The sequence below is a fragment of the Macrotis lagotis genome, chromosome 2 (genome assembly GCF_037893015.1).
Source record: "Macrotis lagotis isolate mMagLag1 chromosome 2, bilby.v1.9.chrom.fasta, whole genome shotgun sequence".
Classification (NCBI taxonomy): Eukaryota; Metazoa; Chordata; class Mammalia; order Peramelemorphia; family Peramelidae; genus Macrotis; species Macrotis lagotis.
In genome coordinates, this window is record NC_133659.1 from 47,449,933 (window position 1) to 47,455,932 (window position 6,000).

The 6,000-nt window shown below is 35.2% G+C and overlaps 1 long non-coding RNA gene across 1 annotated transcript in view; it reads right to left on the reverse strand.

Moving 5' to 3' along the window:
• Positions 1-5,053, reverse strand: part of LOC141510988 (uncharacterized) — an 86,185-nt gene extending 81,132 nt beyond the window's left edge. The window contains exon 1 of the long non-coding RNA XR_012475221.1: positions 5,011-5,053. This is a non-coding gene — a long non-coding RNA (uncharacterized LOC141510988). The remainder of the gene's footprint in view (positions 1-5,010) is intronic.
• Between the last annotated feature and the right edge of the window lie 947 nt (positions 5,054-6,000).

Genomic DNA, 6,000 nt, shown 5'->3' on the forward strand with positions numbered 1-6,000 from the left:
ATATATATTTGTAATTGGAAGAATCTTTCTGGCAGTCTTGAATTTTTTGAAAGTTCATTAGTTTTCCCCATTCTTATTAAGAAGAATGTATTTCAATAAACATATGTTTTTTGGGTTCTTTCCACATGTGTCTGACATGCAAATAATAGATCATGAAGTTGCTAGGTAATCTGAGAACACAGGGAGTCGGCCTGGAGAAGGATAGAGTCAAAACACGCATTTGTTTTGGATGGTCATGTCAAAATGTTTCCTCTTCCATCTCCCTCCCCTTATCACCCAGCATGAATACAACATGTTACAATAAATTAGACGATGAAATTGTGCTTGCTTTGCTATTTTGAGCTCCAATCAACTACAAAACCTCTAGTTCGTTCACGTTATTTTTAGTTTTATAATTTAACTTTCATAACAACACTATTAATTTTAAATAGCCTAACAAAAGAATGAGATCTAAGGGATATAGAAGCAAAGTTGTGATTGAATAGTGGAAATATTCTACATTTTTCTCAATGTAATTCTATTATCTGGGATATCGTAACTCTCCTTCAGATACAGATTGCCAATGGTGGTAGGGTGGTAGCAAAAACTGGGTGCTGCACAGCTTAGTATCTAGGGGATGTTAACATCTCCAAGAGAATTTTTGGGGGGCTGCCCCCTTTAGCCAGAACTCACAGAGAGATTGCACATGAAAGTTGCACAGATTAAGAAGGCGTGATTGGTTGATTCTAAACTGCAAATTGGAAGGGAAGGATTCACAATGATGGTCTGTAGAATTTGGTAATGTCAATTCCCATCTCCTCCTGGTTACTCATTCTTCCCTGGGCTTTTATGACATTGTTCCCTCTCTTGGAGGGTCTTCTTTATCTGTCTCATCACTCTTTAATCTCCTTTCCTGGATTGTATCATCCCTCCACCTATACCTTCCCTCTCCATCTACCTGGCCTGGAAGAATTTTCTAGATCATTCTCTCTTCTCTCTTTATCAATCATCTCATGTTGAGTTTCTCAGCTCATATGATACCAGAGTGCTCATTAAAACAGTCACCTTTTTTTCCCTATCCATCTGCCAGACTCGCCTTCCTTTTCCCTTTTCTTGGATGGATACTACTACTCCTCCATCCACAGCAATAAACAAATGTGCACATAGGAAGGAACCAAAAACTCTTTCTCCATTCTAATACTTGTGTTCATTCCCCTTACCGACTCATATCATTATAAAAAGAGACCACTTTTAATCATTACACACAAACACACACACACATACACACACACACACAGACATACACTCTTTGGGGTTGGATATAAGCAAGGAGTCATCAATTATAATCCTTCTGATGAGATGCACAATCACACAGATTCATCTTTTCCCTTTGCTAATCTGTTTCCAGGGACCACCAAGTCTTATTATTTGCTTTGTTGCTATATAAATATATGTATATAGTGACAAGGTTGTGTTTGTGTGTATATATATATATATATATGTATATATATATATGTGTGTGTGTGTGTGTGTGTGTGTGTGTGTATTTTCTATATACATGTATATATGTGTAATATATATATTTATATATATATATATATATATATATATATATATATATATATATATATGCAAACACTCACATAAAGCACTGGAGCTTTAGCATTTGAACCTCCAAATATTACTGCCTGAATATGCCTGGGCTTTGCCATATAATCTAAATACTAACTGGCCTTTCCATCCACTTTGAAACTGAAACTTCCATGGATTCTCTCCTCCAATTACAATGTCAACTCCTTTAATGTTTATGACTCTAGCACTTGACACAGTGTTTGGTACATTATAAATATTTATTTTTTTAATTCACTCATTTATGACATTTCTTACGATGATTGTCAGATTTAGATCTTATCATGGTTTGCCGAACTCCAGTCTTTTACTTGCAATTGCTTATTGAAATTTTAAAATATGTTTATTTTTTAGATATTTCTAACTAGCTTTATCATGGGTATCTCAAATTCAACATTTCCAATATATAACATAATCTTCCAAATGACTCCTGATCTAAACATCAATGACTTAGTTAGAGGTCTTGCTAGCCTTCCAATTTACCCAAATTGGCAACTTCAGTAACATCTTCACCTCTTTTATTTCCTCACTCCACACATCTCATCAGTTGTTTAGTCTTGATGTAGTTACCTTCACAACAAAGCTCCCCTGCTTCTTTGCTCTCACTAACAATAAATACTACTTCTAGTTCAGTATATGATTACCTCTCTTTTGGACATTTACAGAAGCTTACTAATTTGTTTCTCAGATCCAGATCTCTCTCCTTTAAAATTCATCCTTCACACATATGTAAACATGATTTTCCTAAAGCACAATTCAAATCAAGTCATTCCCATACTCAATAAATTTCAGTGACTCCCTATTACTTTAAGGATCAAAAATAAATTTCTCTGACATTTATTGTTTTAACAACCTAGCACCAATATACATTTTTAACCTTATTACTCAACTTTATAGACTCTGTGGTTGAGTTCAAAGGGCCACATTGCTATTTCTGACGTATTACTTTTTTATCTTCAGCCTTGTCTCCTACATGTAAAGCGAACCTCTACCTTTTATGGTTGATTCATTTTTCAGTCAGATCTGACTCTTCATGGCCCTATTTTTTAATCCTCTTATTCTTTTCCCTCTTATTTATTTTCCAATTACATGCAAAAATATTTTTCAGTATTCAGTCTTTTGCAAACTTTTGAATTCCACAGTTTCTACCACCCTCCCCATTTATTTTAATTTATTTGTTTATTTGTTTGTTTTTGGTGTGATGTTGAAATGTTTTGCTATTTTCTTCTCTAGCTCATTTTATAGATGAGGAAACTGAGAAAGATGGGTCTTCCTGACTTTAGGTTTGGCACTTTATGCACTATGCAAAAACTTAGATGCCTTTGATTTCCTTTAAAACTCATTTCAAGTGTCTCTTTGTACATAAAGCCTGTCCTGAACTCACTAGTTGCTGTGGCTTTTCCCTTCCTAAATAACACTGTATTTATTTTTCATGTGTCTTTTGTATATGCATATTGGCTATAGACAACTGGTGATGTGGTGACTAGAGTGTTGGACTCGGAGTCAGGAAGCATTCAGTTTACATCTGACCTCAAGACTAACTAGATGACCCTGGACAAGTCGTTGTTTGCCTTAGTTTCCTCATCTGTAAAAATGGAGATAATCATTTCACCTATGTTTCAGGGTTGTTGTGAGGACTGAATGAGATGATAATTATAAAAAGCACTTAACACTTAACATTATATTGTGAAAAACACTTAACACTTAACTGGCACATATTAGTTGTTAATAATTTTGACCTACTTTTTCCTTCGAGGGAGCATCCCTCCACCCTTGGGATTTGAGTAAGGCATTTAAAAATCACCCAGAAAATGAGAATATTTTCATTGTGGAACCAGAAGAGCCATTTATTTACTGTCTTCAATACTGTAAGAAAAGCAACTTTGAATGTCCAGAATATTCTGACCACTCCATTATCGGTTGTGATGCCAAGCAGCCTAATAAATGGTAAAGAAATAGTTCTCCATCTTGATAGAGAGAGGGTGGACTAGAGATGCAGAATGAAACATATAGCTTCAGTTATGAGTCATATGTAGATTTGTTTGTTTTACTATAATTATTTGTTTTAAGGACTTGGGGAGGGGAGAAAGATTTGGGAATGGTGTGGAGGAGTGATAAGTAATGAAAAAGAAAGAAGGAAAAAAGAAGGATAAAAAGGAAGAAGGGAGGGGGAAAGGAAGGCATATAGAAGGAAGGGAAGAAGGGAGAAATGGAGAGAGGGAAGAAGAAAAGAAGGAAGGGAGAGCATTAATTTAAAACTTTAAAATCATACCTAAGTTTCCTCCATTAAAAATGGGGAAAATAATTACAGAAGGAAATGTATTCATTAGACTATCTAAAACAACTCAGAAAAGTTTCCTCCTCTATAAGATGTGGAGAATAATTGAGGAAGGAAAGGAAAAAGGAAAGAAGGAAGGAGGGGGACGAGATGAAAAGAAGGAAGAAATGGAATTTATAAATTACTTTAAAACCACATAGATGAGTTTCCTCCTCAAGAAAATGGGTAGAATAATAATGAATTCAGCTTCACGGGGTTGGTATAAAGATAAAAATGGATCCATGTGTGTGGAAATGCAAAGCAGTTAGATGTCTCAGTGAATAGACTGCCAGACCTGGAGGCAGGAAGCTCAAATCTGGTCTCAGACACTTGCTAGCAGTGAGAACCTGGGAAAGTCATTTAACCCTATTTGTCTCACCTATAAAAAGGAGCTGGACAATTTAATGGCAAATCATTCTGCCAAGAAAATCCTAAAGGGGTCACAAAGAGTCTGAAAAATGCTTAACAACAAAATGTAAAAATTCATTCTATAGAAGACAAAGTATTAGACTTAGAGTTAAAAAAAAAAAAAACCTGGGTCCCAAATCTTGTTTAGGTTCCTAACTTTGTGATCTTGAACAAGTTAGAATATCTCTCTAAGTTTCAGTTCCCAAATGTGTAAAATTAGGTTAATAATAACAGCTACCGTACAGTATTATTTTAAGAATCAAATGAGATAGATGCATATAAAACCTTTGTAAACCTTAAAGTACAAGTATTTATTGTTTTTATTAGTAAATTGTTTTTAATATTAAAGAACTGGACAATAAAACATCATCATCACCAACACCATCAGCATTATTAATTATTTATTCTATATTATACTATACTATTTGGGTTAGTAGATAGAGGACTAGTCTTTGCGTCTGGGAACCCTGGGTTCATGTATCTTTTCTGAGGCAAATAGGCTATGTGATCCTGGGCAAGTAACTTAATCTTCCATTGCCCCCAAATAAATAAGACTGATATGCATTGATGGAAAGGGTTCCTTCATCAGGAATTCTTTACAACCAGTGAAATAGGAGATGACAACCATTATTATTAGGTGTAATGAAAATAAATAATTCAATTATTATTTGACTCACCAGTCTGTCCCCGAGCATTTAATCCTGAACCTCCTCATACCTGCACAAAAATACAAAACCTTTTCAATAAGGATGTCACCAAATTCAGTCAGATTTTACTCTATGCATTTAAAATGAGATGAGTGATCTGAGAAAGAGAAGACAGGATCAGAAATCTTGCCTCCTATTCCCAGCTCCATTATTGAAGTTCAGGGGCAAAATAAACAAATCACAAATAAATACATAAACAAATCACTTAACCTTTCTGTGCATCAGTTTCTGCAAAATGAGAATGGTAATTCTTGCCTTTAAAGGGGTTTGACATCATTGCCTGTGAGGAGCTACAAGAGAGGCAAGGCTTATTAACTTCCCCTTCTTTTAGACTGAGTTCTGCCTACTCAGAACACTTGCTGTTTGCCTTGGGAATTAGATACCTCTTTTTTTATGTTGTTGTTCAAGAAAAGCTAAAGGAATTAGTAAGATTTGACTCAGACTTTTAATAAAATTGGAACACAAATAAGTCAGTTATTTAACATTAAACTAGGGAAGGTGATTCTGTGAGTATGCTTGGAAGCACTACATTGCCATACTACCTGGGTAGCCATGGGTAAGTTGTTTTACCTTTTAGAGCCTCAGTTTCCTCATCTGCAAAAAAGTCATGATCTGATCTTTCCAACTTGTCTCCTGAGGACTCCTGGTTCCAAGCACTGTGCCTGGAACTCTGATTTTGGAGGATGATTGGGTGGGTGGTGGGGTACAGAGATGAAAAGACGGCTGCTTCTCTATGTTTCCCAGTCTGACTTTCCCTGAGCTCAGCGTAGACTTCTTCATGATTCTTGAATCTTTTTGCTTACTCTCCGTGGGTAACCACTTCAATCAGATTCAAGCTGCTATGTTTTGTATTTGGGAGAAAGTAATCATTGTTGCCTGAGACTTCTCAAAAAGCTATGCTATTTCAAAAGCCATGTTCTTTAACATTGATTTTCTTTTTTTTTTTAAATAATATGTTTT